Here is a 12,190-nt window from a genome sequence, read left to right on the forward strand (position 1 = left end):
TCCTATATTGGTGGGCAGATTCTTTACCACTTAACCACCAGATTATAGAAACTTAAAAAAACCACACGAAGTAAAATTTTACTTTTAATCTATCAGTTTTACAGTTTTGGCAAGTTAACAAAGTCTATCTCTCATAGAAACTTTAGATGATAAAATATAAGAGTATCTCTGAAAATATAACTCTTTACATTAAGTTTGAGAATTATTCATGACTCAAAATTATTTTAAAATTTGTACTGTGCACGTGTGCGCAATTGCTCAGTCATGTCAGATTCTTTGTGGCCCCACAGACTGTAGCCCACCAAGCTCCTCTTTTCATGGAATTTTTTAGGTAAGAATACTGGAACAGGTTGCCATTTTCTCCTCCAGAAAACGTGTACTAGACTTTCATGTGACAGTCGTTCAGTCATGTCTGACTCTTTGCAGCCCCATGGACTGTATTCTGCAGGCCAGAATACTGGAGTGGGTAGCCTTTCCCTTCTCCAGGGGATCTTCCCAACCCAGGGATCAAACCCAGGTCTTCCGCATTGCAGGCAGATTCTTTACCAGCTGAGCCACCAGGGAAGCCCAAGAAGACTGGAGTGCGTAGCCTATCCCTTCACCAGGGTATCTTCCCGACCCAGGAATCGAACCAGGGGTCTCCTGCATTGCAGGCAAATTCTTTATCAACTTAGCTATCAGGGAAGCACAGATCAAATAGTCAAAATACTTGTTGACTTGATCATTTAGGGTTCTAATAAAGAGTGTAAATACTGAGGGCCCTTTGTGTCCCTTGAATTTATTAGTGACTGACTATGCCTGCATGCTAAGTCGTTTACGTCATGCCCTACTATTTGTGACCTCATAGACTGTAGCCCACCAGGCCCATCTGTCCATGGACTTCTCCAGGCAAGAATATTGGAGTGGGTTTCCAAGCCCTCCTCCAGGGGATCTTCCCAACCCAGGGATTAAACACACGTCTCCTATGCCTCCCGTATTAGCAGGTGGGTTCTTTACCACTAGTGCCACCTGGGAAGACCATACTTCAACATAAGAATCACAGATTTTTAGCTGTTCTAGCAAGGGAGTCATGTGAGTGTGGGAAGAGATGACCTCACTGAGGAAATGACACTTAAGATGACACTAGCCCTCAAAAGTTGGGAGTTTTCCCAGTAAACCGTGAAGGGGGAGCACTCTTGGCAGAATATTTCATAAGGATCCCTAGATTCAAGCCCTCGAGGTCAGGAAAACTAGAGTGGGTTTGAAGAACTGAAAAGTGTTCAGTATGCCAAGAATGTGATGTACGAAGGGGAAAAAAAATTACACCGTAGGAATGAAAATCTGTAGGAGGAGTCAGCCACTGCGAGGCTTTGTCAGATATTTTAAAACAATTAGATTTCCTTTCCCAAGGTATAGAAGAAAAACCTATGTTTGGATATGTGTACTTCTTCTAAATTTTTCTTTTAGTTTATATTTTAATGACTTACTGTTTCTTTATTTTTAAGAATGGGTTTAAATTTTTAAGAATAATAACATATCTACCACCTATTAACATACATTCCATATTAAGTAATGTGAAGAAAATGTCACTGGCCTTTATAAATGCAAGTTCAAATGACTGTCTTGAAAAATTAATAGAATATATCTCTCTATATTAAAAGGATAGTTTAGCTGCCTCAGTAGTAATGTATCTTCTCCTTAAAATCATTTGATATTTGGCAATCCCAGCGGCAAGAATACACAGAAGAACTGTACAAAAAAGATCTTCACGACCCAGATAATCAGAATGGTGTGATCATTCACCTAGAGCCAGATATCCTGGAATGTGAAGTCAAGTGGGCCTTAGAAAGCATCACTACGAACGAAGCTAGTGGAGGTGATGGAATTCCAGTTGAACTATTTCAAATCCTGGAAGATGATGCTGTGAAAGTGCAGCATTCAATATGCCAGCAAATTTGGAAAACTCAGCAATGGCCATAGGACTGGAAAAGGTCAGTTTTCATTCCAATCCCAAAAAAAGGCAATGCCAAAGAATGTTCAAATTACCTCACAATTGCACTCATCTCATACACTAGTAAAGTAATGATCAAAATTCTCCAAGCCAAGCTTCAGCAATATGTAAACTGTGAACTTCCAATGTTCAAGCTGGTTTTAGAAAAGGCAGAGGCACCAGAGATCAAATTGCCAACATCCACTGGATCATCGAAAAAGCAAGAGAGTTTCAGAAAAACATCGATTTCTGCTTTATTGACTATTCCAAAGCCTTTGACTGTGTGGATTACAATAAACTGTGGAAAGTTCTTAAAGAGATGGGAATATCAGACCACCTGGTCTGCCTCTTGAGAAATCTGTATGCAGGTCAGGAAGCAACACTTAGAAATGGTCATGGAACAATGGACTGATTCCAAATAGGAAAAGGAGTATGTCAAGGCTGTATATTGTCACCCTGCTTATTTAACTTATATGCAGAGTACATCATGAGATATGCTGGACTGGAAGAAGCACAAGCTGGAATCAAGATTGCCAGGAGAAATATCAATAACCTCAGGTATGCAGATGACACCACCCTTATGGCAGAAAATGAAGAAGAACTAAAAAGCCTCTTGATGAAAGTGAAAGAGGAGAGTGAAAATGTTGGCTTAAAGCTCAACATTCAGAAAACGAAGATCATGGCATCTGGTCCCATCACTTCATAGGAAATAGATGGGGAAACAGTGGAAACAGTGTCAGTCTTTATTTTGGGGGGCTCCAAAATCACTGTAGATGGTGACTGCAGCCATGGAATTAAAAGACGCTTATTCCTTGGAAGGAAAGTTATGACCAACCTAGATAGCATATTCAAAAGCAGAGACATTACTTTGCCAAAAAAGGTTTGTCTAGTCAAGGCTATGGTTTTTCCAGTGGTCATGTATGGATGTGAGAGTTGGACTGTGAAGAAAGCTGAGCGCTGAAGAATTGATGCTTTTGAACTGTGGTGTTGGAGAAGACTCTTGAGAGTTCCTTGGACTGCAAGGAGATCCAACCAGTCCATTCTGAAGGAGATCAGCCCTGGGATTTCTTTGGAAGGCTGATGCTGAGGCTAAACTCCAATACTTTGGCGACCTCATGCGAAGAGTTGACTTTTTAGAAAAGACCCTGATGCTGGGAAGGATTTGGGGCAGGAGGAGAAGGGGACAACAGAGCATGAGATGGCTGGATGGCATCACCGACTCGATGGACATGAGTTTGGGTAAACTCCAGGAGTTGGTGATGGATGGACAGGGGGCCTGGCGTGCTGCGATTCATGGGGTCGCAAAGAGTCAGACACAACTGAGCGACTGAACTGATTCTGATGTAATTAGTCCTCTACATTTATTGACTCATTAATGAGCCTTTCAATAGTGATTAAAGATGTTTTGCTTTGCAAGGAATTATCTCTTTTGATATATCTTTTACCAAAATAATCTTCAAACACCTAACATACAATATAAGATAACCCCAATTTCAAGACTTTATAACCAATGCTCATAAAGACAATTTTATCAAAAAGCTCTTTTTAGAATATTTTCTTCTCCAGTGAATGGCGTAGTGGAAGAATTTGGTACTACTTCAATAAATTTTATTTATACTAAAAAGTCTATAAACCAAAGAGGCATTCATCCTACTTGAATCCCTACTAATCAGATTATTTATTATAAATGTCATTTTTGTTCATCATATCTGCTTGTTGTTATTGCTGTTGTTGTTTTATAACATTATTTTTCAAAGACTTTAGGAAAATTCAAAATGGTATGAGATGGGTAGGAAAGTACAAGCAGTCATAATGAGAAATAAAAATGAGAACAAGTTACATCCATTGCTGGGAGAATCTCACTGTGGGACGGAATAATAGACAGGCCATTGCTATTTCTCATTACATTTATTAAAAGTGGATTTTATATGAATCTACCCTATGTATATTTTCCCAATCCATCCCTTAACTTATATCTCCAGGACTAGATATTGTTGAGAAGAAAAGAGGAAGAAGGAGAAGAGGCTGAATAAAGAGAAGAGTTTCACTAATTCCTTTGTCCAGGATGTATTTTAGTAACTTAGTAAGAAGTTTGTGTATTTCCTAGGACAGAATCCTTAGAAGATGCCTAATAATGAGATCTGGAGCTTCTGGATAAGTACCAATAATGCCACTGGGCAGGCATGTCTTGGTCTGAATTAACATTCCAGAAAAAGCCTTATTCTCTTTAAGTAAGGCATTATTCACTACATCATTTATGAAATGGATGGTAGCATCCACACACCTACTTTATTATTACAGGAAATGTTGAGATTTGGCAGCATTCCTACCTTCTGCTGCTTTTAGGAAAAAACTGAGGAATAAGACAGAGGAGAAAGATAGATAGATGGAAATTAAAATTTGGCTTTATTTTTATAAGCTTTTTGGAAAATATGGATTTAGTTCTATAATCAAAAGACTTACTATCTTCCCTCCTCCCACACTACCACCACCCATAAGACACATAGATACTCTATACTTGAGGAAGTCCAGCAAAGAAAATTTTGAATCTGAAGAACAGATGCACTTATCCAAAACTGGTCACTCACCCTGGCCTAGGGCAATGTGAGAAGGAAAAGCAAATTAAGCCCAGGGTACAATAAAGAAAACAGATCCAGATGCCATTTATCAATTAAGAAACTCACTTCATCTCATGTATTGAAATGAACAGCGGATGGGGCAAGAGGCCAAAGTGTTTTTGGTCTTCTTTTTTTTCTTTTAGCCTGCATGCTCAGTGGTGTCTGACTCTTCGCAAAAATCTCTCCACATAAAAATATGCAGCAAATGGAAAGAAGATTAAACTCATCTGAGGCCTAAACAGTATATCCCAAGAATTCTCCAGATGTTAAAAATTAAGGAACCATAAGATTGTGTCCACTTTCAGTTCAGTTCAGTTGCTCAGTCATGTCTGACTCTTTGCGACCCCATGGACAGCAGCACGCCAGGCTTCCCTGTCCATCCCAGAGCTTGCTCAAATTCATGTCCATTGAGTCAGTGATGCCATCCAATAATCTCATCCTCTGTTGTCCCCTTCTCCTCCTGCCTTAAATCTTTCCCAGCATCAGGATCTTTTCCAAGGAGTCAGTTCTTGGCATCAGGTGGCCAAAGTACTGGAGTTTCAGCTTCAGCATCAATCCCTCCAGGGGATAGTTAGGACTGATGTCCTTTAGGATGAACTGGTTTGATCTCTTTGTGTCCACTTTAGGTCATCAAAATTCATAATCAAGATTTGATTTATATTAATTCCCCAAAGAACTCTCCTAGGTATTGTATACCATTATTTAAAACACTGTACTGTATCTCCAAGCAAGAGTACTGGACAATCTTGCCTGGAGAATCCCACGGAGGGAGGATCCTAGTAGGCTACAGTCCACGGGGTCGCAAAGAGTTGGGCATGACTGAGCGACTTCACTTCACTTCACTGTATCTCCAGGATTCAGGAAAAGGAAGGAAAAGCCTCTTCTGTACTTTTTCTAACTTGCTCACAAACAATGATGTATTTAAATAATTAATATTAATTTTCTCATCATAAAACTTATATTCACTAAGAGGAAAAAAACTAGAATTTCATCAAAAAGTAAAATGTAACATAAGCCAAAATGTATTTCCTAATAAAAACATAATTCAGTTTTTAAGCTGATGAGTCACTAGTTCTGTAGCTGCTGTGGATTTATTCCATATAACATTTTCATATAAATAGCTGGCATTTTGAATGGTATTCGTGATGCAATCTTAGCATACCTTCTCCTCTTTACTTCACATTTTCCAGTGTGAGTGAAAGTCACTCAATTGTATCTGACTCTTTGCAACCCTATGGACTATATAGTCCATGGAATTCTCCAGGCCAGAATACTGGAGTAAGCTGTTCCCTTCTCCACGGGATCTTCCCAACACAGGGGTCAAACCCAGGTCTCCCTCATTGCAGGCTGATTCTTTACCACCTGAGCTACCAAGGATGCCTTCCATCTATTCACTATTCTCTCCTTGAATGTGAAAAATATAAATTTATAAAATTTAAGATATCAAATAAGTGTTGACTATTTAATTTCAAGAGCTCCCTGGGTCCGGAAGACCCCCTGGAGGAAGGCGTGGAAACCCACTCTAGTATTCTTGCCTGGGAAATCCCATGGACAGAGGAGCCTGGTGGGCTACAGTCCATAGTGTTGCAAAGAGTCGGACACAACTGAAGTGACTTAGCATACACACATACATTTAATTTCTAAATTACCATAAAATGTTACACAATTATAATTTATGCAATGGAATTATCTATTTTTTTCTTTTGATAATTTAAGAAACAAATGAATATTTAAGATATAATGAATATGAGAAGAAAATTATTCAAGATCTTGACATTTAAAACAACTAATTACCCTTTTAGGGCTCTCCCCGTGGTTCAGTAGTAAAGAATCCACCTATCAATGGAGGTCCGACTCTTTGCAACCCCATGGACTGTAGCCTACCAGGCTCCTCAGTCCATGGACTTTTCAATGGAGGAGACGCAAGAGACACGGATTCAATCCCTAGATCAGAAAGATTCCCTGAAATAGGAACTGGAAACCCACTCCAGTATTCTTGCTGGTAAGTGCCATGGACAGAGGAGCCTGGTGGGCTACCATCTATGGGGTCACAAACAGTCAGACACAAATGAGTAACTGAGTACATTTACCGTTTTCAACCCATGAATTGGAAGGTTTCAGGGGAGCAACAGCTTAATTTAATCATGTTGACCAAAATAATCAATTGACACTTTTAAAAGAGGCAACTTAAACAGATACCCTAGGTGTCCACATTCCTGGACTTTATTATTTTCTGGACAGTTACAAAAACACCATTGATGGCTCTTGACAAGCTATGCACTCTGGAGCATAAAGAACCTTTATTTTTAAAGGTCTTTTGATTTCTAAAGTTGAAAGACATTAAGTAACAATCACTGAGTTCTTAAATGACACAGGCAGCAGGTGCATGGGAATCATCAGTGAGAATAAGATAAAGATTTCTTCTTCCATCTAAGACGAAAGCCCTAAGTGATGAGAAATTCTAAATGAACTCTGCTCTGATCTCATTAGCTACCATTTCGTAAATGTTTATTGGGTATCACAAGAGGAAGGAAAAAGGGAATTCAAAGCTGACAATGCATAGGTCTTCCTTCATTAAAAATAATAATAATAATAATGGCTCAGTCATGTCTGACTCTTTATGACCCCATGGACTGTAGCACTCCAGGCTCCTCTGTCTGTGGAATTCTCCAGGTAAAAATACTGGAGTGGGTAGCCATTCCCATTAGGTTTATCCCAATTTTATTGGAGGTAAATATGATAAATAACAGTATCATAGAAATGGTACTCCACAACAGGCATCAATAATGTGTTTTGTGTTGTATCTCTGATTTTTTTAAACAAGGCTTGGAAGGGTACTTAGAAAACTAGTTATCTGGAGAAAGGACTAGCTCCCAAATGTGAGCCATCCTCTAGAATGAGAGGCTGGCTCGGGGATTAGGGGTTGATTTTGTATTAGGGGTTGATGGTATTAGTTGGCTGACAGAGATTTCAATAAGTAAGAACACATGATTTAATTATAATGGTTGAGATAGACATGATACCATAAACCTCCTAGAAGAGAACATAGGCAAAACATTATCTGATATAAACTGTATCAATGTTTTCTTAGGTCGGTCTACCAAGGCAAGAGAAACAAAAGCAAAAATAGGGTGTTTCCTGGTTGCCTAATGGTTAGAATTCCAGACTTTCACTGCCACAGCCCAGGTTCACTCCCAAGTTGGGGAATCGAGATTCTGCAAGCCACACAGTGTGGCCAAAATAAATAAATAAATAAAAGCAAAAGTAAACAATTGGGGCCTTATCAAACTTACAAGCTTTTGTACAGCAATGTGTTAGTCACTCAGTCATGTCCGACTCTTTGTGACCCAACGGACTGTAGCCCATCAGACTCCTATGTCCATGGAATTCTCTAGGCAAGAATACTGGAGTAGGTTGCCATTTCCTTCTCCAGGGGATCTTCCCAACCCAGGGATTGAACCCGGGTCTCCTGCATTGCAGGCAGATTGTTTACTGTCTGAGCCACCAGGGAAGCCCTTTGTACAGCAAAGGAAACCATAAACAAAATGAAAAGACAATCTGTGGACTGGGAGAAAATATTTGCAAATGATATGACCAACAAGGGCTTAATTTCTAAAGCTTAATTTCTTAATTTCTAAAGCAAGGGCTTAATTTCAAACAATTCAAAAGCAACAACAACAACAAAAAACAAAAACACCCAATAAGAAAGAAATGGGAAGAAGATTTAAATAGACATTTCTCCAAAGAAGACACACAGGTGTCTAATAGGCATATGGAAAGACACTCAACATCACTAATTATATGAAAAATGCAAATCAAAACTACAGTGAGGTACCATCTCACACCAGTCAGAAAGGCCATCATTTAAAAGTCTACAAATAAAAATGCTAGAGAGGATGTGGAGAAAAGGAAACCCTCCTACTGTGTTGGGAATATAAGAGCAGCCACTATATAGAACAATAAGGAGGTTCCTTAAAAAATCAAAATTATTAATAGAGTCCCCATATGATCCTGAAATCCCACTTGTGAGCATATACCCAGACAAAACTGTAATTTGAAAAGATAAATATATCCCAATATTCACAGAAGCACTGTTTACAATAGGCAAGACATAGGAACTGCCTAAATTTCCATCAACAAATGAACGGATAAAGATGTGGTATGTGTGTATATGTGTGTGTGTGTGTGTATATATATATATATATATCTCCATTCATCTGTGTGTGTATATATACATACACACACACACCATATATATATATATATATATATATAGTGGAATATTAGTCATAAAAAGAATGAAATAATGCCATTTGCAGCAACATGGAGGGACCTAGAGATTATCATAGTAAGCAAAGTACATCAGGAGGAGAAAGAAATATACCATATTGTATTATCTGTGGAATCTAAAATATGACACAAAAAAACTTATCTGTGAAACAGAAACACTCAGAGACACAGAGAATAGACCTGTAGCTGCCAAGCGGGAGCAGGGTGGGGGAGGGCTGGATTGGAAGTTTGGGATTAGCAGATGCAAACTATTCTATATATGTATAACTGAATAACTTTGCTATACACCAGAAACCAACACAACATTTTAAATTAAGTATACTTCAGTATAATAAATTTAAAAAGAAAACAAATACAATCATTGAGGCACAGAGCCAACACAAATGATCTAATCTTAGAAGCAGAAGCATATGCGGGTAAATGTACAGGGAAACCCAGACAGTAACAAGTAATACAGGAGAGGTGATGCTAAACAGAGCAAGGAGACGGGCAGGCAGAATGCGGGGCACTGCACAATGCAAGCTATCAAGATCCTAAACCATGTGTGGGATTCAGAGCACTTGATCTTCCTTGAGAAACAGGCAATAGAAGGCAGGTCTCAGACCTTGAACGACCGCCCTGTCAGTGCCCCTGAAGGCTGATTCCTAGAAATGGCACTTGAAGCTAAAACTGGATCTATCAATCCAAGTTTTCAACAGACTGAAGTACACCGTACCTATTGGCGGGAAGGTTCTGGAACATAGGGTTTCTAAGTCTAAAAGAAGAATTAGGACAATCTAATTTTTAATAAAAGGAAACTATAGGTAAAATGATTATCTGCCTCTCAGTTTGGAACCAGGACCAAATGCAAACAAAAGCACATCAATTCCAGCCACCTTTCATGCAAAGGAGGAAGAAACCTGGTACCAGGTATGATGTATAACATTTGAGTTTTATACAAAGCCATTCTACGTACATAGAGGAGATAGAGGATCATGGAAAAAGAAATTATTAACACCAAACTATTAACACCAAAAAAAAGCATGAATGGCCAGGAACTGGATAAACCCCTGGCTTTAAGTAGCAGAGGAGACTGAAAGGGAAAAGCTATGGGCAATTGTAAATGCTGGAAAGAAAACACACCTTCTCAAGGGACCTGAACAAAAGACAGAATGGCCTCTAAAGCGTCTGGGACAAAGTCCAATGTGGCGGAAGGGGCTCCAAGCAATTTCACACCAAGCGATTTTCCAGCATCAGTTGGGTATCCAACATGCTAAGTCGCTTCAGTCATGTCTGACTCTGTGATTCTGTGGACTGTAGCCTGCCAGGCTCCTCTGTCCATAGGATTCTCCAGGCAAGAATACTGGAGTGGGTAGCCATTTTATTCTCCAGGGGATCTTCCAGACCGAGGGATCTAACCCGGGTCTCCTGCATTGCAGGCGGATTCTTTACCATCTGAACCACAAGGGAAGCTCCAGTTCTGACACAGTCTACCCAGAGAGAGAGCATCAGACTCCACAGGTATCAGCATCAGTCACATAAGACTGCTCACTGCCTGCCTTCAGATGCCAGTCATCATTCCAGGTTACCACCCGTGCTTTGGGCCAACTATAGATTAGAGGTTCCCACCACCTCTTGCTGAGGTGTGATTAATTTATGAGTAGTTCACAGAATTTAGGAAACTACTTACCAGATGACTAGTTCATTACAAAGTGTATATTAAAGGATATAAAGAGGCACATAGGGCAAAGTATGTAGGAAGGGGCACATGGCTTCTATACTCTCTGATCACAACACACTCCCCTAATCTTCACATATTCTCCAACCTGGAAGCCCTCCAAACACTGTCCTTTGGGGTTTCTATGAAATTCCAAATATTTCAGGAAGTGTGCTAGAAATTTGCCCAAGGACCAAATGTACCTTTCTTATAATCACAAGGTCACTCATACCTCATGATGGAGAAATTTAGCCATGAATGCTTCCTGATGTTGATATTGGAGCACAGGCAGATTTTTAGGAAAATTCCTGTAACTGTTCAGGACAAACATCGTTTTCACATAGACATTGGTCCATTCATAGGTTCTGAATGGACCTAGATTGAACTATGGAGTTAAATGACCATCTGATTTGTGTCAAGCAACAAGGTAGGCATTGGTCCTTGAATAGTCCTTGAGTATTTGAATATTGATTGATTAACTGACTGATTGACCCCGGACCACTAGAAATATGTTTAAGAAAGATTCCAGTTTCAGGAAGAATGAAGACTATCTTTGTACTTCTTTAATCCCAACCATACATCTCCTATTGAAAGGAGAGGTATGTGCACAAGTAGCAATAATATTATTATGGGTAGAACACATTTTGAAGAACACAGTGGAGACTATTGGGCTCATTCAGTTCAGCAAATCTGAGAGCTTGAAATTAATCCAAGAGTCCCTAGCTGTGTAAGAAAACCCAGGCTCCTAGGAAGAAACTGAAGAGAAATTTAGGTCAAAATGTAAACACACCCTGCAGCTGCTGCTGCTAAGTCTCTTCAGTCGTGTCCAACTCTATGCAGCCCCATAGACAGCAGCCCACCAGGCCCCTCCGTCCCTGGGATTCTCCAGGCAAGAACACTGGAGTGGGTTGCCATTTCCTTCTCCAATGCTTGAAAGTGAAAAGTGAAGTTGCTCAGTCGTGTCTGACCCTCAGCGACCCCATGGCCTGCAGCCTACCAGGCTCCTCCGTCCATGGGATTTTCCAGGCAAGAGTTCTGAAGTGGGGTGCCATTGCCTTCTCCAAACACACCCTAAGGCTACAATTAAGATACTCCACAAATAAGAGGATATTATAGCATGTGCCAAGAAAGAAAAGACTTTTTTTTTTTTTAGTACAGAAAAGTAAAAGGATAAGATTCACTTCTGGAATGTAGGTTTGTAGTCCCTAAAAATATACTCCCTTATATTGTTAACAAGTGCACTTATATTGTTAACAAGTTCTACTTCAACTCTTTGGCACAAGTACCTCAATAACTGGAGAAATGAAACTTCCACGGTCAAAAGAAGCTATAATTATTTGCCAGCCACATCTTTTCACTGCTGAGGGCAAACAGACTTCTTTGGGACTTTCTGCATCATCAGACACTAGAGCAAATGGAAATCATGGCTATCAGTAGCAACAGAAGCCCAGGCAGGAGTCACTCCAAGGAATTACTAAAACTAAACTGACTGCCTAAGGACTCACCCTACTTTAGGCCCGTTTCTCCTCTCACTGAAGTGCATTACCCTGACTCTACAAAAGATGATGGGAAAAGTCTGTGAGAAAATCCTGGAGTTGTGGATAAAACAATGAACAA

General features: G+C 39.7%; 1 long non-coding RNA gene across 1 annotated transcript in view; it reads left to right on the forward strand.

Annotated features, from left to right (window-relative positions):
* The first annotated feature begins 450 nt into the window (after positions 1-450).
* Positions 451-12,190, forward strand: part of LOC133253065 (uncharacterized) — a 52,122-nt gene continuing 40,382 nt past the window's right edge. Inside the window, exons 1-2 of the long non-coding RNA XR_009738172.1 lie at positions 451-983; positions 10,296-10,377. This is a non-coding gene — a long non-coding RNA (uncharacterized LOC133253065). The remainder of the gene's footprint in view (positions 984-10,295; positions 10,378-12,190) is intronic.

This window comes from Bos javanicus, chromosome 1 (genome assembly GCF_032452875.1).
Source record: "Bos javanicus breed banteng chromosome 1, ARS-OSU_banteng_1.0, whole genome shotgun sequence".
NCBI lineage: Eukaryota > Metazoa > Chordata > Mammalia > Artiodactyla > Bovidae > Bos > Bos javanicus.